The sequence below is a fragment of the Rhea pennata genome, chromosome 4 (genome assembly GCF_028389875.1).
Source record: "Rhea pennata isolate bPtePen1 chromosome 4, bPtePen1.pri, whole genome shotgun sequence".
NCBI classification, from domain to species: domain Eukaryota; kingdom Metazoa; phylum Chordata; class Aves; order Rheiformes; family Rheidae; genus Rhea; species Rhea pennata.
This window is the reverse complement of record NC_084666.1, coordinates 44,080,808-44,104,777: the sequence shown is the minus strand read 5'-3', so window position 1 is coordinate 44,104,777 and position 23,970 is coordinate 44,080,808. Positions and strand designations below refer to the sequence as shown.

At 37.8% G+C, this 23,970-nt stretch overlaps 1 long non-coding RNA gene across 6 annotated transcripts in view; it reads left to right on the top strand.

The window, feature by feature from the left end:
- Nucleotides 1–23,970, top strand: part of LOC134139430 (uncharacterized) — an 82,719-nt gene that overhangs the window by 22,228 nt on the left and 36,521 nt on the right. For 4 of the 6 annotated variants that reach the window (XR_009958149.1, XR_009958151.1, XR_009958150.1 and 1 more), the window contains exons 3-5: nucleotides 7,755–7,855; nucleotides 15,647–15,752; nucleotides 17,835–17,887. This is a non-coding gene — a long non-coding RNA (uncharacterized LOC134139430). Of the gene's footprint in view, nucleotides 1–7,754; nucleotides 7,856–15,646; nucleotides 15,766–17,834; nucleotides 17,888–23,970 lie in introns of all 6 variants that reach the window. The other 2 variants (XR_009958147.1, XR_009958148.1) reach the window with 2 other exon arrangements.

Sequence of the window (23,970 nt, the reverse complement as noted above, 5' to 3'; positions counted from 1 at the left end):
GTGGCTGGCACAGCTGAGGGCTGTGCTGCCATTCAGAGAAACCTGGTCAGGCTGGAGAGCTGGGCGGAGAGGAACCTCCTGAGGTTCCACAAGGCAAGAGCAGACTCCTGCACCTAGGGAGGAATAACCCTAGGCACCAGTACAAGCTGGGGGCTGATCCTCTGGAGAGCAGCTCGGCAGAAAAGGACCTGGGAGTGCTGGTGGATGACAAGTTGACCATGAGCCAGCAAGGTGCCCTTGTATTCAAGAAGGCCAATGGTATCCTGGGGTGCGTTAGGAAGAATGTTGCCAGCAGGTCGAGGGAGGTGATCCTGCCCCTCTACTCAACCCTGGGGAGGCCTCATCTCAAGTACTGCATCCAGTTCTGGGCTCCCCAGGACAAGAGGGACATGGAGCTACTGGAGAGAGTCCAGCGTAGGGCTACAAAGATGACCAGAGGGCTGGAGCACCTGCCCTAGGAGGAACGGCTGCGAGAGCTGGGTCTCTTCAGCCTGGGGAAGAGCAGACTGAGGGGGGATCTTACCAATGTGTATAAGTACCTGGAGGGAGGGTGCCAAGGGGACGGGGACAAACTCTTTTCAGTTGTCCCATGTGACAGGACAAGAGGCAATGGGCAGAAATTGAAGCACAGGAAGTTCTGCCTGACCGTGAGGGGGAATTTCTTCTCTGTGAGAGTGATGGAGCCCTGGACCAGGTTGCCCAGAGAGGTTGTGGAGTCTCCTTCTCTGGAGAGATTCAAGGCCCACCTGGCTGCAACCCTGTCTAACATGCTCTAGGTGCCCCTGCTTGAGCAGGGGGGTTGGACTAGATGATCTCCAGAGGTCCCTTCCAACCTTACTGATTCTATGATTCTATGATTCTGTCCCTATGATTTAGGCACCAGATCCCATTTTCAAAAATGATTTGGCCTCAAAGTCGTTGGCATTTGTTGCATCCCAAGCTCCTGTATAACTTTTAAAGTTGGAGATATGTCAAACGTATATGCCTTTTACATAAGAGTTGAATTTCTGTGGAAGGTGGATCATCATTCTCTGGATGAAGCCTCAAATATATGGGCAGGGATGGAGCTGTAATGTGCTGCCATAGGAATCTCAGTGTGGACATTAAGGAAATGGGATGCACCGAGGAATGCATTTACCCCACACTATTGACACATGCAGTCAGTTGGGCTCTGTCAAGACCAGGCTGTTTCCAGGCATTGCACAAAAACTCCAGGGTTAGACGAGCCATCAGACAGCAATCCTTGGCATCGCAGTTTTGGATTTGAACATTTGATGCTTGCCTTTGTTCCGGACCATTTGATACCTAAGCCTTTTTTTTCTTTTGGGGTATTGGAGCAAGTTGAAAAGAGCAGCTCTGTTGTATTTGTAACTTGCGCTGGGAAAGACATCACAGATTATGTACCAAAGTTTGAGTGTGCAGGTAGTCAGCAGTACTTAAGACATTACCCCAGAAAATGAGATAGCACAGATGCCACGTTGCAAGGGGTCGTGCCGACGTACTGTGCTTTAGACAATTCTGTCTTGAAAACCCCTGGGTCTCTTTGCTATAAATAGTGCCCTGCGTGTTAAATTGTACTATACTGAGTGGAGCACTGATCTTCAGGAGAAATCATTTTACGCTGAGTCAAAGTCATATTTCCACGTTAGTGGCTACAGGTGAAACTGAGTCCCATCATTCACTCTTGTCCCCGCTGTTTCTGTATAGATGATAATTTGTTTCATACCCAGGCATTCTCCATTTCTTAATTAAGTGGCAATGAATTAAAAACTCATGTTACTTTTTAGAATATGGCAATGGTCAGATTCTCCTGGGTTTCTATCCTTTCTGCAACGGAACTCTTCAACCCTCAAATTTTTGTTTTGGCTTTCAAGTAGGGATGTCATATCATTTTACAGTAGTGAGTGTTTCTTCCTACCTGCAGCATTGTGGAAATCACCACAGGGACCAAGACTGCTCAAGTGGTCAACAAGAAAAGCTTTATCTCGTTCATAAATCTCTAAGTCAAGTCTGAAATAAAAGTCATGCAGCAAACCAGAAAATGAATTTTATTTTAAATCGAAGCAGGGATCAGAAGATATAGCTTGGGATTTGGAAATGATTAAGTGTAAGATCCAGTTAAGAAGTTTCATCTCTCAAGAAAATATAAAGCAAACATTCTTATTCCTGACCTATAGATCTTTACTGTGTTCAGCATAATAAAATGACTGATCCAATCATGTATTGATGTGGAAGATCTTGGAACACTTTTCCTGAGACATGAATCAATAATAGATTTTGTGGTCTGGGTTTTTCTTTTCTGGAGAAACCATATTTTAGCTTCATCTCCTGTCCCTCTGAACTGTAAGTGCTACTGTTAGCTGTCAGAATGTGCTAAAGGCTGTGGTTTCTCTTATCTTTGCTAATGTTAATGGGAATCTTAATGAAAATTATGACCACTGCAATCCTGAAAGTCCAAGAATGCTCACTTTCTTTCTTGTCCAGTAGAGTCATATTCAGGGGAGAAATTAAGATTCAGAAGGAAATTGTTGAGTAAAATATGTAAATCCTATGTCTTAAGTGATAAAATTAGAAAACTAAATTAATGGTGTGTCTAATTGATTCAATATGTACTTGCAGTTTTCAGGGCTGAATCTTGGAACTTTTTTCAGAGCCTGACGTAGCCTTTTTTTTAGAAAATCCTCCCTGCACCAACTATTAACCAGTCTTTTTTTTTTTTTTTTTTTTTTCCCCATTTTTCTTGACTCTCCAAGTTCATTTTCAGGGTTTGGATCGTGCTTTTCTCTACTGTAACAGGCATGATTCCTTATAGATATTGCTTCTCCAAATGTAAAAGCAACGCTGCTGGTAATGTTGCCATATCTTGGCTAATTGTACAAGTAACAGTGTCACATTATTTCTCTTTGCTTACTTTACTTTGTTGGAGGAAGGAGACAACTGATACTAAGATTTAATATACTCTGCATTATATGTTAAGGTGGGAAAGGCATTCAGAGCCTGTGCTACTGAGCACTAACATAAAACCCTAAAACAATCTTTCACTTCCCATGTAGAAATGATGCAGCGGCACAGATTCCAGCAGGCAATTTAATTAAATCTGGAAAAATACATGATGGAAAGGGACTTTTGTCATTTCCAGGAAGGAATGCTCATACGTGTGAGGTAAAACGCACACAGACTCCATGTCCACAGAGCCAGGATTTTCACAGGGGAGCTTTTCACATGGGGAGAATAGTAAAGATGAGGCCTGGGGGGCGGTTGAGGGAGCAGTGTCAAAGTCAGGCATTTTGACTCTTAGAGATAGAAGACAGAGGTCCCCCCTTTGCATAAGCTCTCTATGCTTTTCCAGGTTTTCTCCATGCTCTCTCTCCTGCCTTTAATTTTTCCACCTACTTGTTGTGATGAATTCCTATGAGTGAGAACTGTATTTTATCCGTTTCTGAATCACCCTGAGCCCCCATGAAGAGAAACAGGATGACCACCTCCCCTATAAGTTTGGAAGGCTAGGTTCTCCTTGCTTTGGCATTTTCCTGTGAATTGGAGCAAAGGATGCTACTTTTGATTTGATATTATCTCCATTAAGCTTTGCCTGATTTAAGACAGAAACACTGGAGCAGTGATCTCTGAAGAAAAACTGTTCAAAACAGGGCTCTTCCTGAGAGTATGATGCATGGATTGGCAGATCTGTCGAAACTAGATTTAATCCATCACTGATCTTCTTAAAAATCACCTGTGTGTTCTTTACCTTTCAGTGGCCTATTGCAAGTACATAACTGCTAAACAATTAATGAGAATCTAAAACTCACAGAAAATAGTAATTACAGTTTCAGCCTCATATCATGGTGGCATACTGTATTTTTCACACAACAGCCAGGGTCATTTCTAGCAAGAGTGAAAACTACTGTTTAGAATTTTTGTGGGATCTAATGCTTTATCTAGCAGTATTGAAATAATTTCCTGAAAACATTAATGCTTGCTTTTTTTCCAAAGCAAAGAACGAGTGTAAGACCAGACTGCAGATGGGAAAAATAAACCACACAAACATATTTGTTTTAGCATTCATCTTGAAAGTAATAATACTAAAATATGCTGCTGCATCAATTCTATAGTTGAGAGACTTAAACATCTGGAAATTAAGATGTGCAAATACTGAGCTAGTGAGCTAGCTTGGGATCCTAGAGCTAGGAGAATGTGAAAAGCATGCTTATCTTAGATTTGTGATGGATGAAGCCTGAATTATTAATTAATTCTTGGGAAGATGATGATATAATAAAGGTTTGGAAAGATCGGAGGATGTAAATCTTCCGGGTTTCAATTTAGATAAAATTTTATGCACGCTGAACTTTATATGGAAAAGTAATGCCAGGAAATCTATTACTGAGGTTTGATAAGGAATTCTGAAAGTAATTCTAGGGATAATATTTCAATATAAGATATTTGGATTAAACAGAAATGCCAGTACTATGATAACCTTTGTTTGCAATGCTATTGTGTCTTAAAATCACCAACTTATACTGGATGCTACATCCTGTTTCTATTTTCATCTATACACAGACATCTCAAGGAGAAATCTGCTGAAATCAAATTGAGCAACCTGAAATCAAATTGTGCAACAATTTTTCAATTTTGATCCTGCGCTTTGAACAGAAGGTTGGTCTAGGTGACCACCTGAACTTCTGTCCAATCTGAACTATTCTGTGATTCTAGGATATTGTATAATATTGCTGAGAGACTAAACCTGGGCCTAAATAACGAATATATTTGAAATTCCAGGCACACTGGAAAGGCAGCAGCTGACATTATGCAGATAGTCATATAATTGTACCTTTTAGCATTAATTTACTTGAATGAAACTCTCCTGCTTTGGTAAACAAGCAAAAGAGGAGAAACAGATTGGAATTACGAAAGGAAAAATATGTTGATGAGATGTTTTAATCTACAGAACTATATGGTTCTGCTAATGTAATAAAAGTTTGGAGACTTTGTTATAGAAGGGAGTTGGTACTATCTAATGTTTGGCAGTGGGTAAGGTTGCATTGGCCAGGAGAATGGCAGTAAGGAGCTCCCGCACGTCGTTTCAATGACTGTACACAACAGGCCGTACAGGAGCTGTCAAAATGTGTTCTCATTACTAGGAGTTAGGCTGTTCTCTCCAGGAGGCAGGAAACTTTCAGCTCTGGTTTCACCTCTAACCCTTCTCTCTCTCTCCTTTTTTTTTTTTTTTTTTTTTCCTCTTGGCTGGTATCGATGCTATCACTTTTTAAAAGGTAATTCCAATATTTTCTTTGCTCAGCCTGACTGAATTAATCCTCAGTTGGTAGTCATCAGCACCTGTATTTTGTACACTGAGCTGAATGACCTTTTCTACCCACTCAGGACAAATCCCCCCCCCCCCTTTTTTTCCTGAGCAGACAGGCACTTTCTTCATCAACAGTGAACATGTCTATTTAAAGCTAAGTGGGAAAACTGAGCTCTGGCATACTAGTTCCTGCAGACAGCCTTAATTTATATGCCAGCAAGTTGCATAGATTTATAACACTCTCTTTTATTCAGAACAAAAATGAATAGTTGCTATAGTTACTATGAAATCAGAGGATGTTATACAAAACCTAGGAGATAAAAAGCATTATCATTAAAGGACACATTTGTCAGTGAATAAGAACATTGCTTTCCTTTCTGTAATGTTTTAACCAATAGAGTGATAACAGCATGCCAGGTGCTATAACATACAATGTTAAATCTGACGGAATATTGAACCCTTTGTGGAGGCTTATATATAATTATATAGCCAGTGCATTTCCAAATCTATCTCAGATGACTTGTATTATTGGAAGGTTTCTAGATACAGCCATATTTAAAGAAACTGGTGCCTTTATTGGCTTTATTCTTTTACATATGAGAAAACATTTCCTTTGCATTGGGAAAATATATCTGTTTTCCATTATTTAATTTTAAATCGTGAAAAATGAAGGTTGTCATACTTTGGTAGCCAAATCATGTCATCTTAACCCCTCTAGAAACTCTAAACAGCTTGACTGTGTTGAGAGGTGCTGCTGAAATCAGTGAATTCTGAATATACCAGAACTTTGGCAATCCAAGTAAAAGAGCAACTGCCATAGTCCTGTTGGCTTGTGTTGGTAGGAATCAGATATCTACACCTTTTGGGCCGAAATGCCAGTAAGACTTCTTGCCGCAGAACACAGGTGAGTGGATTTGAGTAGCTTAGACTCATTGGACTCATTTCCCACAGCGCTTACAAGACTGGGGAGGGTTCTGGAGGAAACGGATAGTATGAAGGAAGGTGTTGACAAAGAGATTAGGGATGGAGGAAATTTCAGACTACAGGGAGGAGGAATTCTGCTGCCAAAGTACTACCAAAAACAGTTGAATTTGAGAACAGTCAGGCTAAATAAATACCATTTAGTATTGCTTAACTCCCTTTCTGGAGCTTACTTTTCCTTCCAGCAAGCTCTCCATTGGGCAATGGCAGGACAAGTTCTCCTTTATGTCATTTAAAATGAACATGTAATTGGCCAGCATTTTTTTTCTGCTTTGAAAAAGACTTTGCTCTTTTTGAGAGCAGTCAGGTCTTCCTGTACAATTTAGTTATATAGATATTCCTTACAGGGTCATCAAAAGCCAATATCTTTTTGAACTACATCATTATAAAATAGAGGTCATGAATCTAGGTTAGAACAGAAATACTGAAGCATATAAGTGTATCAAGAAAAAAAATTATGGGGGGTAGAAGTATGCTTGCTGAATCAACATAAAAGCCCAGATGAACAGTGGATAGCTGAAAAACTCTAATTAAATCTAATTAAAGACAGTGGATATTTATTTCATTTGGAATCACAGAAGATGAAGTCCAGCAGTGAGTGAATAAGCAACATACTTACTAAAATTCTGCAAGATGGATGAAAACATATGAATAGGTTGCTCCTTAAAAATTGAGAAGTCGTTTCAACATAATGTTTAATACAAAATCTCATTAAATCTTTAGAACATTATGAACTCTTTGAAAGTAAGTCATTAGCAGTTGGGTTTGTTTCTATGAAGAGATATGATTCTAGTTGTTTCCATTTCTTAAAAAGGTTGTAGGCTGTGTGTCAAAAAATTATGCTATTAGATATAATCCTAGTTAGTTACAGTACAGGAAAATGAAACTAGCAAAACTAGATGGGACATACTGGAGACTTTATAATTCATAATGTTTTTTTGTAGTGTAATTATTTATATTTATTATCCCAAACCTTTATTTTCTATGACAATCAAGGCAACAAATGTTTTCCTTATAGTGCTAAAAAGATAATGTGCACAAAAACTTCAACTATCAGAGCTTGAAGTGCATTTGAAGTATTTCTGCTGCATGCCAAGCATATGAGAACTGTCAATCGTGAAAAAGTGTGTGCTTATTTTTATTTTGTGTATGTATCACGGCTTTATATATAAGTACTGCATATAGTTTTGGAGCAAATGCAAGGATTCAGGATGTACATGCTCATCTTATTTTAATAGTGCAGGTGATATCTGAAGCTCTTTAGGCCAATCCAGTGGAAATATTAATAAAACAAAAGACTATGTTATTGAATAAAAGCTACAAGAATGGACTACTTTTAACTATTCTGCCTTGACCTTTTTGCCAAATTTTATGACTACTATTTTGAAGTTCTTGCACCCACATACCCTTCAGTGACTAAATTTTAGGTCTTTACTTACTGTATTTTATCATTATTTTTCTATCTGTACTACAGTATCATCCCAAAGGAATGATCAGGGATCACACTAACAGAGTAAAGATCGTGACTGTTCCTGAGAGATTGCAGCTTTATACCTTCAGGCCACCAACAAAAAGGTAAGGAAGTAGTATCTCAGTGTTCCAGGTACTGTACGTAAATGTTCTTAACTTCTATTTTTATGTACATACAGCTTTTGATTCACAGAAATTTTGTATAGAAATTCCTGACCTAGCTTTTTCAGCTCCTTCTTTCTGCCAAACTGCCTAGAATAATCTGCAGAATGGCAAGTTCTTTTCCTATGACTGAATAGGATAAAAGCCTAGAGTCCGCTGATGGAGATATGAAAATATTACTATAAGCGGAGATGAAGGAAAAGCTTAGGGATGCTCCTTACAGCACCACAACAAGATGACAGTGTTCTGTGATTATCTGAGATAATGATAGTAACTAGGGAGGACATAATTCTCTTTTTACAGGACTGGTCAGAAGTATGATTTCGTATAGCACAGATTATCACAGACCCTTTCATTTATTATCATTATGATGACTGATAAGGCAAGGCCTGTGTAAATGGTTGTGTCTGACAACCATGAAATAGGATAAATAGGGTAGTAGGAATAAAATAAATACAAATATAAATAAGATAAATAGTAAGAAGGAATATCATGAACCCTGGCAGGTTAAATATAAAATACAGTTTGGCAAGCCAAAAGAGGACTGAAGAAACTAGCTAAAGGACCGAAGCTAGTACAAAACACTTTTTCCGGCATATCTGAAAAAGAAGCCTTCCAGAGAGCCTGTATCTTGAGCCCTCTGAGAGGATGAGGCCATTTCAGGGAAGCCAAATGAATTTTCTGCATTGAGGTTCGCTGTGGGAGAGCCTGGGGAGATTCCTACGTGGGAACCATGCAGTGAAGGAGGAGCAGGCTCAGCGCAGGAGCTGTTTGAAAATATACTGTCTGAGGAAAAAGCTGTGGTGCAGCTAGACAGACCAAACATCCGCCCTCCCCCCAGAGCATCAGGATGGAGTAATATTCGCAAATGCCTTTTGACAAATTCCATCCTTAAAAGCTTTTAAGGCATCCATGGGACAAGAGGGAAGATCTTGTATCTTTGAGGGTATCTTTGTCACCCTGCAGTGTGTTTAATGAAGTTTGCAGATGATGCTGTGTGTTCAAAGCAGTTAGGAAGACAGGGCAGACTGCGCAGGCTCGAAGGGCTTTGCAAGACTCAAGTAACGATGAAATGAGAGACGAAATTCAGTGCAGATAAATGTGAAGTGACTTGTGAGGAAAAGCAATCCTTGCTTTGTTTGATAAGTGGTGGGTTCTGAACTGTCCAGCTCACAGTATTTTCCATTGTAATTATCTCAGGTTTTGGCAGATTTGAATGATATCCATAGATGTTTTGTAGTAGAGAACAGGGAGTAAAATGCTTTCTGTGCAGACACTGTAGGAGGAAGAGATCTTTTTCTCAAAGTCAGGCCATAATCATTTCTGAGCGAGAGAGGAAGGTCTTGAATCCTACTGTAACCTTCTCCATCAGCTGAGCTGCATAGTAGTTTCCATTTTTAGATCACCTTACAGGGTGCAGCAAAATTCTTATACATATACTGGGGATTTATATTAAAAAAAAATTGCAACAATTTTACTGACTTCCCAACACAATGTAGGCTTGATTGTGTATATGTTTTTCTAAATCAGTTTTCTGCACAGATATTTATGCAGGGAAATTCATTCAAAAATGCATTTTTTGGGTGCACATCCAAGTTTTATGATTAAATAGTATTGGATTGGAGAGGAAGCAGAACCATTTCAAGTGATTATGTCACTGAGGTAGGGCAAGAAATCAATGTCATGTGAAAAAAAACAGATGATTGAATATTTATAAGAATTAAACCTATTCAAAGCAGTAGTTCCAGTCAACTATTTCTAAACAGGTTGGAATTTGTATACCATATAGCTTAGATAAATAACTGGAAATCATAAACAACAAAATAAAAGTCAGTGAAACAGCAGACATCTACCAATAGTGAAAATGGCAATATCCAGCAAATTTTGTGTTGAAATTGTCTGTGCTGCTTTAATACATCATGGGGCTAAGACATCACCTCCAACAGAGCTCCATTTGGTGAATATGGGATCCAGTTCTGGAATCCTGATTTCTGATGCTCCTGGGAGCTGATGCTGTTGGCAGGTAGCTGCACTATTGCAGCACAGAAAAGCACAAATGTGTCTCATTTCATGGCTGACACGAGGGGCTGCGGAAATGTGTGACTCACCTGGAGATGTAGTCCAGCGCAATGAACACTCAGATGAATTTCCTGCTTGGCATTGCGTATACATCTGAGTGTATTTTTGTTGCTTATCCGGAAAATTATTAAGGAATATTGTCTTCTTCCTACATCAGAAATCCATGACACAGAGAAAACAAATACATGAAGAAACTGTGATTTTCAAACTCACATGGCAGAATCAAGGTTAGAACAGAAGTCACCTGCTTAATTTGCTATCTGTAGTCTTCTGTCTAGCTCTTAGCCTTTTGCAAACTCCTTGCACCTTTTGGTGTGGCTCAGGAGTTTGCTGGACTGGTCGTCATATCTCACATATCCAGCTTGTTGACTAGGAGCCAAGAACACTTTGCTGTGAAATCTATGCGCCTGTGGTGTTGATACATTAATAATTCTTTTTTCACATTTCAACACTGCACACTGAATTCTTACATTGTTACAAATGAAAGGTGAATGAAGTTCATTGCTTGGGACTATAACTGGGGCAATGTGAGCTAATGGGATCCTTCCCTCCCCTTGGACTTAGACCCATATTATTTTCTAAGTGTTTATAGCCAGACGAGCTAGATTCATTCTTCATAAACCAGGAATATTGATTTTTATTTATGGTATCAGATCGCTTTTCCCAGAAATGGGAAATCTGGCTTAGAGGATATCTTCTTAGAGCATTATTTTACTAACAGGCTATGTAATACAAAATAATACAGCAGCATAATACATGATGGAGACAGCATACATACCTCTTGTATTTCTTTCTCCTTCTACAGATAAGAATATAAGTCACGGGGACAGAAAGAGCCTAATTGTATTGTAATTGTATAAGGAGAGCTTAATTGTATTGTTAGGTGCCTAGAAATGGGATTCCTGATTCCATTTTATAGTTGTTGGAGACTATTAAGGGTTAATAGTCACTGGACTGAAAAAAAGAAAATGAAACAATCTTTTGATAGCAGAGACTAGAAGCCAGGGACTCTTTCCTCCTCCCTGCTCCTCCTCCTCCTTTTGTGGTTTTGTTGCTGGTTTAAATGGCATCAGTGCTGTGTTTTGTGCATCCTCATTTTGGGCATCCTCTAAGCACATCTACTGGATCAGTCCCTAGAGATGGACCTCTGCATCTCACGTCTGGGTCAATATAGCATTTAGCCAGAACACCTCTATCTAGATGCTTTGTGTGAGGCATTAACTCCTACAGAAAACAGAGGGTTAATTACTCTATGAAAGCCTATAGAAATCAGGGGGACATTCTGGGGGTTCAAAAGGAGGTGTTAGATGAATTTAGGCACCAAGTAAGCTAAGTGGTATCTACAGCACTATGTTTCTGGATTCCTTAAACTCTTTTAGGCACAGAAATTGCTTCTCTGGATAACACTATTTGCCTTTCCTTAAACTCTTTTAGGCACAGAAATTGCTTCTCTGGATAACACTATTTGCCTTTCTGAGACTTAGAGTAGTATGCATAAAATAGTGACAAAACTATAATGGAAGTAATGGTAGCAGTACCAAAAAATGGTGGCTGTATAATGATAGATACAATGATAGATATAATAGTAGTAATGCCAGACACTCACAGGAATTGGATATTCTTTTTATTCTGAATTCTTTGACTGGAAACAACTATGATTTCATTTCACATTAGGCTTGCTTGGAAAAGTTTAAATCTTTAACAGAAGACTGTAAATAATATTGTAGCACTACCCCAACGTTGCTTTAAGCTGTCCTCCTTATAAACAGGATGATATCCACCCAGTCAGAGTGCAAAGATGATGTAGAGTAACCTTTCGTGTAGCTGAGAGCTGGAAGCGGAAAGTGGAATGCTTGGAATGGTAAATAGCTTAAGCTCAAGCCATACTGGTCACTGAATAAAAAATTCATTCATGGATATTAAGTTTTTTGAGAAAATATCTTGAAAGTTGAAGAGACACAAGTTTGTCAAATTATATGTTATCTGAAGACATTACATCCACCTTTCCCTCCATGGATCTAATATTATTGCAAAGTGATTAGATAGCCTTATGGTCACTAACTAGCAAGCCACTGTAACCACCTAATGATGAAGTTTCTTAGCTGAAGGGCACTGTGTACCCAAAAAGTGCAAAAGTAATCTTATCTTAATCTGCTTGTTGTACTTTCAGTTAAGACAATATTTTTCAAAATTAGTTACTAGGTAAGATTGCCTTTGATCATGAGTACTAAGTGTAATTGCCAAGCTAATATAGCAATAATTACTACAATCTTACGCCCTTTTCAGAGCTCAAGAGGAGCAACACTCAGATATTTCTGTGCAGGCAACAGTCAAAGAAATGAAATGAAACCCATTTCCTGTACCTTGAAATTGAAATTGAAATTTTTCCTTAATAAAGTATTCCTTCTTATGACTATTTCCTTCTTTAAGTATAGCGGTGACTATCCTATAGGCTAAAAATGCTCTGTATTCACGTGAGGAAATTGTACCTCAAAGCTTGGGACAGAGGAAGAGGTATTATCAGTCCAAGGAAAAGAAAGAGCCTCAGGCTTTTTGGATCTCAAGATTGGCTTAAGAAGAGGGAGCAAACAGACTTGGTGCAGATACTTCAAAATACAGATAAAAAGCTGGGCTTATATCAGAAGAATGTTAAAAGCCATACTGAAGTTTTAGAGAGTGATTTGCTAATCAATGGATATCTGATGATAGTAAACTCAGGAAAGTTATAGACTAGCAAGTGTACTTAAGCAGTACATTCAAGGACTAGTATTGTTATATATATTTTTAGATATACCTTGTGCTTAAATAAGACAGAACCAGCAACATCTCAGAAAATGCCATGGAATTTTTAGATTCCCTTTTCTTCACCTATGAGTGAGTCATCAAATGAATGTCCTTTATATAGCTTTAAAACTCTATATCTGTGACTTTTTTTTTTTTTTTTTTAAAAAAAAAAAACTTTCAAGTTCTTTAAAGAAGTTCTTTGCTGAAGGAAGTGCAATACCTGATGATGATTCCTTTCTTATCAGCCTCCTCATTGCCACATTTCATTTATTGAGACATTCTGATTTCTGAGAGTCATCAGATATTTCCTTTCTTCTCCATTTAGAAGTCTAGATTAGTGATATACAACAACTTTTATTTTGAGAATTATGATTATTAGGAATAATCAGTACTAAAACAATCATTCTATTTAATGAAATATGTAGTAGACAATAGAATCATAGAATGATAAGTTTGGAAGGGACCTCTGGAGATCATCTAGTCCAACCCTCAGCATAACTCATACAGGGAATGAACCTGTGACTTTGGCATTAGCAGCACCACACTCTAACCAATGAGCTAAACCTGCCCCCAAGCACCAGTGATTTTTTTTTTAAGTATCTTTTTTCATTCATTACCAGGTATCACTCAAAAGAGGTTCAGCAGTGGAAAGTCTTTTAGGATAATGACATAGACTCTTGCTTGACTCATTGTTCAGCTGCTGTTTTTTGCTATTAAAAAAAAAGTCAGTTAATCTGATTTCTATATATATATATGGAGCAGTCCTACAAATCAAAAGATAGCAGAGGAAAGCTGCACTCAAAATAACATAACAAGTCTCTGAAAATGGGTGAGTGGGGAAAAGCTTTTAGAATGGCTTCTGCACCCCTCTTGTCTTTGGCCTGCTGGTGTGGAAAGTGCCCAGGTGCCTTATCTACAGTTTATTTCCGCTTGATGAAATTACTCCCATAGCTACTCTAACATATATCATTTGCAAAGTAACCCCACGGTCAGAATAACAGAAAAGAAACAAAAAATTACGGCTTGGCTACAAAATAGCTTCAAGCTTGCTAAGTTTCACTTAACAGTTAATTGCTCATACCTTTAGGTAGATCAGGAAATCCATCAATATAAAGATATTAGACTCCGTGTTCTTTAAAGGCCTTCTATTTCATCTCAATTAAAAAGCAATCAATATGGCCTCAATTTCATTAGCTTGTGTGCAACTAACCAGCCAGTTGTGGGCATATCTATTTGCCCCCATACTCTACTGGTATAATTACTTTCACAATTTCTCATCCTTAAACTTTTAAAATTCATACTGAATTTTCATACCAAATCATCCTATGTGTAAATAAATGAACAAAAATTAAAGTCTTCACTGAGCCTAAACCCTAAGCAAACTTCCTTTGCTGCTGTGATTAGTAAGAATGGAAAATGTCATTGATATTTTGGAAGCTCATAGACACAGGGATTCCCTCACTCACCAAATCTCGATATATGAGTTACACACGTGGAGCTGACTAGTGTGCTGGCTGAAAAAATTGTTCACTCTGCTGCAGATGATCATGACTCTAGACGTGGAAAAATGTGGAATTCATGGAAGGACTTCAACCATGCAGGTGATTAAAATGATTAATTCAGAAGCAAAGCATATGTGATCAAACGCCCATTCTCCCACCCTTCAGCGAGCTGTGTTTCTCCAGGTGTTATTGATCGTTGATTCAGGCTTTGGCTGCTTTGCACTGCTCTGCTGCTCTAATAACCAACTAGCAAGGGGCTGCCCTTGCAGAGACGGGCTAGCCACAGCTAGCGCTGAATTTGCAGGAAACAATTTACCGAGGGTCAAAGGATGTCACACCAATGGGAGCTCCTGTGTTGCTGTTATATAGTGCTCACAGAGAACAGTCCTGTCCTCTGAATAAAGCATGTTTCTTCACTTTGACGTGCCCTGAGTGATGGTATAAAAACAGTGTAAGAATGTTGCCGAGATAAAGGCTAGAACAAAAGAGGAAGAAGAGAGGATATGCAGGTGTGTGCATCACTCAATTTTTGCCTTTTTGCATATTGGTATATACATTTTTTTGAAGGAAGAAGTCACAAAGAAAGACTAGTTTTTATAAGAGAAAGGCCAAGGAAAAAGATTACGGAGGCTGAGAGGACTAGGGAACTGAAGCAAAAATATTAAAATGGGGTATGAAATAGATCTAATGCAAATAAAGAAGAAGAAACGATGGGACAATGAAATTGGAGACTTCGCATGTGGGCAGAAACTAAAATTGCCAGCAGGATGGTTGATCTGAATTGGAACCTCTGTTGTATTTAATATTGTATTCCAGGGAATTAGGAATAATTGCTCCAGTGACTCCAAAGAGCCTGTGATGACCTTTCTGCAATGGTTAGATGAATCCACAGAGCATGTTAGTCATAATCCTGGGGAATTCAGAGACTGTTGGAGGACCGTAGCACTCTTGGCTTTCTTGCAGGAACTGATGTTGCTTTGAAGGTTCAGGAGTCCATCTGCTGACAGCCTGGAGCATTTTGTGGACTGTAGATTTTTATAAAGCAGAAGGCTCACTGTGGGAAAAAAAAAATTCCTTTTTCAATAATGCTAGATACTGAGAGCTCCTGGGATTAACAGTAAGGCTGGTGTACTTCTGGGAACATACAGAAGAACAAACAATTTCACAAGGAATAGAATGATAACTTCAAGTTTCTGAAAATCCAGGAGTACTATATTAAAGTTAATAAAATTAATCCAGGTGTGATATGACTCTCTGAATGATAGGGATTTAGTTTTCTAAATATGCTAGCCCATTTGTGGGCTGTATTGCTGCTGTGCTAATTTAACTCCTTTGGGGCAAGATTTCAATATCCCTCTTCTTGTTTCAGTAGCACCTTGCTGCATGACCAGAAAAGAAGATATCCAGTGAGAATGAGGATGTGAGAATCTGGGCCTTATTAATATGCTGTGTACATGGTACAACTTCGAAATGAGGTATTTATAAAATGTAAGCTTATTATTTTTGCCTATGATTTTTCAGGACATTTCCCAGTAGGAAAACACCAGAGAGAGAATTTTTCAGATGCTGGTGATGCTATTGGCCACAGTATAGCAAACATTCTGTGGTCTTTGATTTATTCGGTGGCATTTACTGCTTGCCTGCTAGAAGCTGCACCAGAAGCTTTCAAAATACACACGTTCATTTTTGCAAACCAGACTTCACAGAAATGCATTTACATTTTGTAACCCTTTTAGCAGCAGACATAACTATTAAAAGGTTGAAAAATCTTGTAAATATGTGGTGACCTGTTTTATTCGTATGGTAATTTTGTGATAAGGTACAATGTGTATTTCAGGGCTTTCACAGGTATTTTCTCTGCTGACACTTCTTTCATTTAAACCATAACACTTTAAGTAAGGAGAGTCTAAGTAAGGAGAGTCTGCTTCCAGTTTGTTGTACTTCTGAAAGTTTTTTTTTTTTTTTTTTTTTAAATCTAGTCACGAGCAATGTGCTGAACATGTTTTGTAAATGTTTTATGAATTCTTTCTCTGCAATGATTGTGAAGTACATAATTAGATATAATGTATACCAACAGGCAAGCTGTAACTACTGAATGTTAAATAATTTTTCATTTTTTAGTTACACTTTTGACATTTAATTGACCTTTCCAAAAAGAAACAGTACATGCATAAATATACTTAAATTTTACCTCTTCAAGCAATCATTTTTCTCAGCCTTGATTAAATTGATATGTTAGAAATGCACAATTAGCAATTTTTCTCCCTTTTTATTTGTGTTAATTAGTAGAGGGTTTTTTTTTTAATACTTCATTTATTCATTGCTTAAAATGATGAGAGGAGAAAGAATTGCAAGAGACCTGTCATCCTAAAATCAATCTCCTGCTTACTTTTTCAAGTCTCTCTCAGACAATTATCTTTGTAAAACATTTTACTAATCCATTAGGGTAAAGATCCTTCATCCCAGCAATTTTATACTGTCTAACATATAGTCCCCTTTTCTATACTGTAAAATGAAATATCCTCTCTTCTAATTTTTGAAAGTATTTCCTCAGTAGAATGACTCTATCCTCATTGACTTGTGTAATGCCTACCAAGGGTAAGTTACTGCCATTTTTGATATTAATTCCACTCTAAGGATTGCCAGCTAATCCTCTGCTGACACTCAGTCCATTTTCCTGTTAGGTAGTTGGTAATGGGAAAATATTTCAGTAAAGCATCTCTACAACCCTTTATACAAAATATAACTCTTTTTGTGGTGTATTTTAACTCTTCAGGTCATTCACATAAAAACATTTAAATCTAAAGGTGCTTACTTTGTGGTGTCTTTTTCTATTGTTTGTCCTGTTTGTCTTAGAACATAGTAGAAATAGTAGAATACAGCAGGACACAGTAGAAATTAAGGCTTTTTCCTTTTGTTGTGATCATATTATAGCCAGTTTCACTTTGGGGGTTTTATGTTAGCAAAAACTTAGAATACTCCATTTCTTTATGTTGATGCAGATGAGGAGGTTGTTTAATCTAAGCATTTTGCTGAAACATTTACACTTTGTTTAAAAGTGATTTCTCCAGGAAAAGTGGAGGAGCCTGTTGCTGTAGCTACTGGTCAGAACACTGATGTCAGAGTGGTGGAAGACCTGGTTTACGGTTCTTGATCAAAGGAGAGTTTGTGAAATTTTTTCAATTTTTGTTTAATGGGCTTAATTTTGTTTAATGGACTTGTGCTGGAATACAGAGTAGGTTTTATATGTGAAGGTTAGTTACATTTTTCACTTTGCTATAAACCTATAGGACATATTAATGTGTGGGTTGGACTAGATGATCTCCAGAGGTCCCTTCCAACCTTACTGATTCTGCGATTCTGTGTGCCCACATGAACTCAACGTACATGGAAAAGAAAGGAAAAAAAAAAAACAAATTTTTTTTCCTCTGTGGGCATTTATGAAGATATTGTCATGGTGTTACTAATGTATTTAAAAATTAAGCTGACTACCTTAAATAGATAAAAATCTGTTCATTTCACTTTAATCATTATTGATCTCTGTCTCTTTTTTGCAGTGTGTGTGTTGCAAGGCCAAAACCATCGCTTACATGATAATATCGTATGCAAGGTACATGGATACTACTGAATGTTAAGATCTGCTTTCTAGACATGTTTCTGTGAAAGAGCGTTATTCTAACAACATAGAATATACAATTACTTCTGGATTTTTCTATATTACCAAATTTTAAGTGATGTGAATAAGATTCGATACAACCTACAAAAATATAATCAAAATAATAAGTATTTGCCTTGTTTTACATTCACAACAAGTATTTTAAAGCTTCTAGCAAATAACTAGGACTGTAATTCTAACAGGTATCTTAGGGAAAAGCAAAGTATTATTTTTTTGAACCTTCTTATCATCTTTGTTTAATTGTTGTGTAGCTCTGCCTACAAAACCGTATTCCCATTAAACCAAAGAAGAATAAAGCTACAGATGTACTCTTAATATCTGTCCAGGTTTCTTAAAAATTAAGATTACTTTCAATTCTTTTTTAAAAACAAGAAGTTAATATTTTAGGGCATGAGATTGTATACCTAGTCATTTACAATACTTTTCATTTACCGCTAAGATAATTAGAAAGCATTTGTACTTCAGTGAAAAATGCAGCCTTTTTTGAGCTGGAATGTGACCCATGAAGAACAAAACTACCCTGAAGGGTTTAGAGCAGATGATAACAGTGGGATGAACAATGCTTACAAAGAATCTGGTGTTTCTCTTTGTAAACATCATTGATCCACAGAAAGCTGTAATTCCTGAGGTCTTTTTCACATTAGCAATCCAACAAGCCCCCCATGACAATATGGGGACAATATGGACAATATGTGATTTACCTGTCTTTGAATGTCCTTGAGAGAGGGAGAGCCCCTTTCCTCTCCCACTCTACAAGGTTTCTTGTCTATCTTAAACCTCTAGTTGTAGGGTATTTGGAGTAACTAGCACACATTTCTCCATTATCAACGCAAGTGAACTTCAGCGGGAGAGGAGGCAACAGTCTTCACTCACTGAATGAAAATTTTTCTCCTACCACCTTTCCACCTTCAGCTGCCAGGGTTGTCAAGCAAAGGCATCTTCAGTGAGCTGTGGCAAGGGTAAGATGCATACCCAAGGCTTCCCAGGGCACACGCCGATGCAGATCGATAGCTAGCAGGTTCTCGCTTCGGCTACTGGGACCCAGTCACAGATTAGGATCACCTTTTCTAAGTCAAGCAATCTAATTTAGTGTGTGAGAATACACCCAGGTACTCTAGTAGAAGTACATGTGCTAGCTAAACATCAGTATAAGGACAAATAAATTCCTAGGTATTTCTCTACATACAGGTTGCTTCAGTTAAGTATAGTATTCGGAAGATGTACAGAGGAATTGTGTAGGCAGTTATGTGAAAAATTTACATACTTAATATTTCTGGATTTTTTTTCCAGCTGCCCATCTGTTACACTTGTTGTGCCTGTGCTTTCAGACACCCAATGAATTCAACAGTTTTCTTTATTTATGTGACAGCAAATATATCTCAGAATGTAATTGCAGATTAATTTATTCAGCGGATAGGTTGCTTTGACGCAGAATTGCCAAACGAATTAAAAGTAGGTCCCTGGTTAAAAGCTATGGAGCAGAATGAAAGCATTCAGTTGCTCAACATAATTACTATCCTGAAATTTTAGAATAGCGTTCTTCCTATGAGCCACCACTCGTGCCATATCCCTTCTCCAGGTTAGGTCAAAGGCACTTCAGTTTTCTCATGTGAAATGCTACACCGTATTTGTTTGCAGAGTGACTCTAAACATGACGAAAACTTCCCAGCTTCTCTGTGATAAATCCTTGGCTGAGTTGTGATATTCCTATATGAGCAAAGTCAAACTCTGACTCCTAAGGAAACTGTGCTCTTGTCTGTAAAGCAATTTGATACAAAATTAATCTAAAACTTTCTATTTTATTCACTAGTGGTATCTGGCTGCCTGGTGGCTGGTCAGGATGAAACGAAATCACTGGGTAAAAGTCCCATCAATGTAAGCAATATATACCTGTATGCTTAATGAATACCAAGATGAACTTCTAATAGGGTTCTAATAAAGTAGCACCCACAATACAAAAGATCAATGACAAAGGAGAACAAAGAAGAAGAAAGCCTTCATTAGAGTTATTCAAGAGTGTCTGAGGTGTTTTTCATTTGAAATGGCAGGCTGGCAATCTCTAGTTCATTGCTGACAAGCTGAATTGCAAGCGTTTTAAAACTACGACCAGGTTTTGAAACTGTTGATTCTGTCTAAAACTCAGTCTGGTTTTTCTGTAGCACTGAATAAATTCAGTATTTACTGTTAAAAAAACATGTAGACTGACAGTTATTCTTATCCAAGAAAACTACATCAGAGGAAATGAATGTTACCCTTACCATCTGGCTTTATAATATTCAAGAAAAAAGAAAGTTAGAGCTACAGTAAATGTCCTGAAGGCAAAACCAGGGAGCTTTTTAATGGCTTTTAATGGCTCAGGGGATAGTAGGTGCAACCTGATTTGTAGTGCACAGTATAAAAGAAGAATTCAAGGCTGAAGGTTGGGAATGCTATTTTGTGACAGCGCCTGTCTGACAGACGCTTTGAGCAAAAGGAAGAGGGTCTAAAGGTCGGTCGAGCTGGAAAATACTGACATTCCTATCACTTGTTTGTGTGAGATCTGGCATTTTAACTCTTCAGTGGGGATCTTTCTTCTAATCTGACCCTCTAGCAGAAGTTAATACGGAACATTTCCTAATTTATTTACATGTATGTAATATATTTATAAATGAATTTGAATAAATATGAATTTAAGTATAAATTTAACTATTCAAATATAATTTATATAAGACAAATATTCAGATAGACAAATATGCATTCATGTTGTTTAGGAGAGAAATGTAAGTTTTCAGTTGGCTAAATTAATTAGTAGATAATGAAATTGCTACATTGGTTCCTTTTAGAAAGATTATATATTTATTGCTGTTACAGTAACACTTTTATAGTAACAAATTGGCTTTTGTTATCTTGGTACAATGATGACACAAAAGTTTGTATCTCTACCTCTCGCTGTGATCTTAAATTAGGAGCAAAAAGAGAATGAAGAAAACAGGAAGCTCAGCCAGCGAGACAGGTCTGCATAAAACTGAAGTAATATTATTTTGTTGATAAAGGCTGGTAGAAGAGGGATGGATAGAATTTATGAACTTTTAGTTTGTAACTTGAGAGCTGATGATAATGATTTCAATTAGAAAAAGATGAGTAAAAAGAAGATAAAATGAAATGGTTTAAGTCTTGGGTTTGTACGCACCTCAAAATAATTGTCACAGACTTTAAAACCTTGGAAAAAAGTTAAAAAGTAAAAGTTGAGGAACATACTCTTTTTGATTCAAAATCAATGTATTGCTTTTGTTCAGAAATTTTCTGTGATATCTTTGATGCGATCAGCTAATTTCACAGCAATAACTTTAGGACAAACTCAGCTTTCTGCCTAGCCTGTGGATATTTGGGAGCTTGCTATTCCCATTCTTTCAGGCCTTGTAGTTAGCACCCATCTTTTCGTTAGCTATGTTTTATCTGCAGTAACTCTTGAATTATGTGGAAGCTGCATAACTTATTTCTATAGTCCAGAAATTGATGGATTACCTATTTTGTATTTTTTCTCTCCATAATATTGGGCTTATACTCTGGAACAAACAAACACTAAGGACTTGCTTACAGATTGAATTTACATTTTTGGTTTAGAAATGCAGATTTCTGGAAAGCAGGAATTTTCAGGGGGGAATACTATTCTCAGGAAATAAAGATTTCAGAGCCTTTATTTTTAAAGGAAGGAAATATAGAGACGTTCAGGTAAATGGATTTTTTTTGTTAGCTGCAGTTCAGAGGTCTTTTAAGTGGTCTCAGTATTACAATTTGCAAGTAAAACTGACTCAGCAGCAATGTAGGAAAGTAGAGACACTATGATCCCTTAGTAAGCATATTTAAAGTTATCTCCTTGTAGAATCATCCCCTTTCTTTACTTGCCCCATTGACTTTTACAGTCTTTTAAATTCCTGCTAGTATGACTATGTTGGAACATCATTCTCCCAACTGAGAGTATGAATATCAAAGATTCAGTCACAGTGCTCTGCATTTTTTTTCCTCATCCATCTTCATCACTGTATCACAGTTAATTTTTTGGCCATACATTATATCTCAGACTTGATGGGAGAAGGAGTTTTACTAAGTCACATGAGCTTCTCCTGCTATAGCACAACTAAATTCATACAATCTTTCTAGCTTTCTACCGCATAGTGAAGTTTTTGTGGTGCTGGGATGAGCCAAAGTTATATACCCTAAGAAATAGCGCGCTCCTTATTTTTTCACTGAGCCAAACTTATCAATAAGATTAGATGGTTTCTCCCACTCATCCAAAGGTCTCTGAGATGCTTTAAAGTTATTCATATTGAGGAAAAAAATATTACTTAATTAAAATTCTTTTTCATGATCAAAATCTATTAAGTACCTTCAAAAACTGAAGAAAAGGTTTTATTTACCCCCAAATAGTCTGCAATTGGCAAATACATGCGCACCTGAATAACAATGAAGAAGAAAGTAGGTCATGCTGTAAACTCCAGTTGTTTCCCTAGCAGGAGTGTTCTGTGCCTCATTAACGTGAGTGAATGTTGCTGTCTGCTGCTATTTCTAATTATATGTGATGACTCACCACATCCTATACCTGAGATATAGAAGCAGATGAAGACTGTCCTTTGATGCTTAATCTGACACCATGGCCCCCCTCTCTTTTTTTTTGTTTGTCAATGTGTTATATAATTATTTTGATATAAGTTAAGAGCCAGACATATATGCAGAGTTAAGAGACTGATGGGCCTGCAGACTACGGGTAAGTCTTTCTTCCTTAGGATATCAAGTTAAAAAGGAATTGCATCCCTAAGCATATTGTAAATGACTGATGCTGAACTCTCAGCACACTGCAGAGCTTTATCCCACGAGTAACTACAACAAGCCAAGTTCTGAAGAGCTGTTCAGAAATCTGCTCCATTGAAAGACTGGACTGAATTTCAATATTCCGTATATCAGTACAACGCTGACTTGTTTCTCTCTGAGAAACAGATGTCATTTTTTGTAGCGAGTTCCCTTCCCTATTGCTCTAAGGGATAATATACAGTGACATGGACAGGTGACACCGACGGTATGGAAATTTCTAGTTTATGGTCATGTCTGAGGCAGCCTTTCTGTATCTTCTTGTCCCCTGGTTAGGCAGCTGCTGTGATGAGTGGTGGAGCATGATTCTCTGGGGCCCTAATGCAAAGGACTTGCTTAGAGTTTAAGTTCAGCTTTCCTGAAGTGTTGTCTTCATTACTCATGCTCACCTGCTTTCTTTGGCTTGGCAAATGAGTAATCTAATGTCATCATCCTGCCCACATGGTAGCTCAGGAAGACATAAGGACTGGTGGGTCGGTCTTTCTTTTTCTTCTCTTTATTGTCTTTGTTGTTGTTTGCTCCAATACTTTTATTAGGATAGACAAATATCCAGTATTAACTGAAATTTTTCTTTGGGAATATGACCTAAATGACAAGCAGGATCTGCTCCCTACTTCACTTATAATGTTACTGATTGTCCTTCTGGCCTTGTCTTTCTTGTCGTGGTTAAACCAGCAGCCACCAATTTTTGTAATGCATATTTCATAGAGAGTGAACCCACAGCCTGCAGCATGGCCCTGCAGTCAATTTTTGGCTGAAGATCTGCTTCAATTTGCATTTCCCTGTGGTAGAAGTAAATGTTGTCTACTGAAAATGATAGAGAGCTGGGAGCAGAAATAGGCTGACCTATTAACTCGCAGCCACCCAGGATTTTTGCCAGTGGAAGACCTATGTTTCCTGATTGCCCGTTGCCATCCCAGCTCCTGGTGCAAAGACAACTTTTACAAGCTCAGCCGCCGATGAGAGTAGTGCTGGCATCACACCTCAGGTTCAAGCAGGTAAATGGCTCCCAGTCCAAGCAATAACTAATAGGAAGAAACAGGATCACGGGAAAAACTAACTTTCTGATTATTTTAACATGGAATTTGGAGCAGTGACTGCAACACTCAGGGCTAGCTTGTGCGCTTGTTCGGGAACACCTTGGCTAGCTTCGGTATAAATAGCACGGGCAA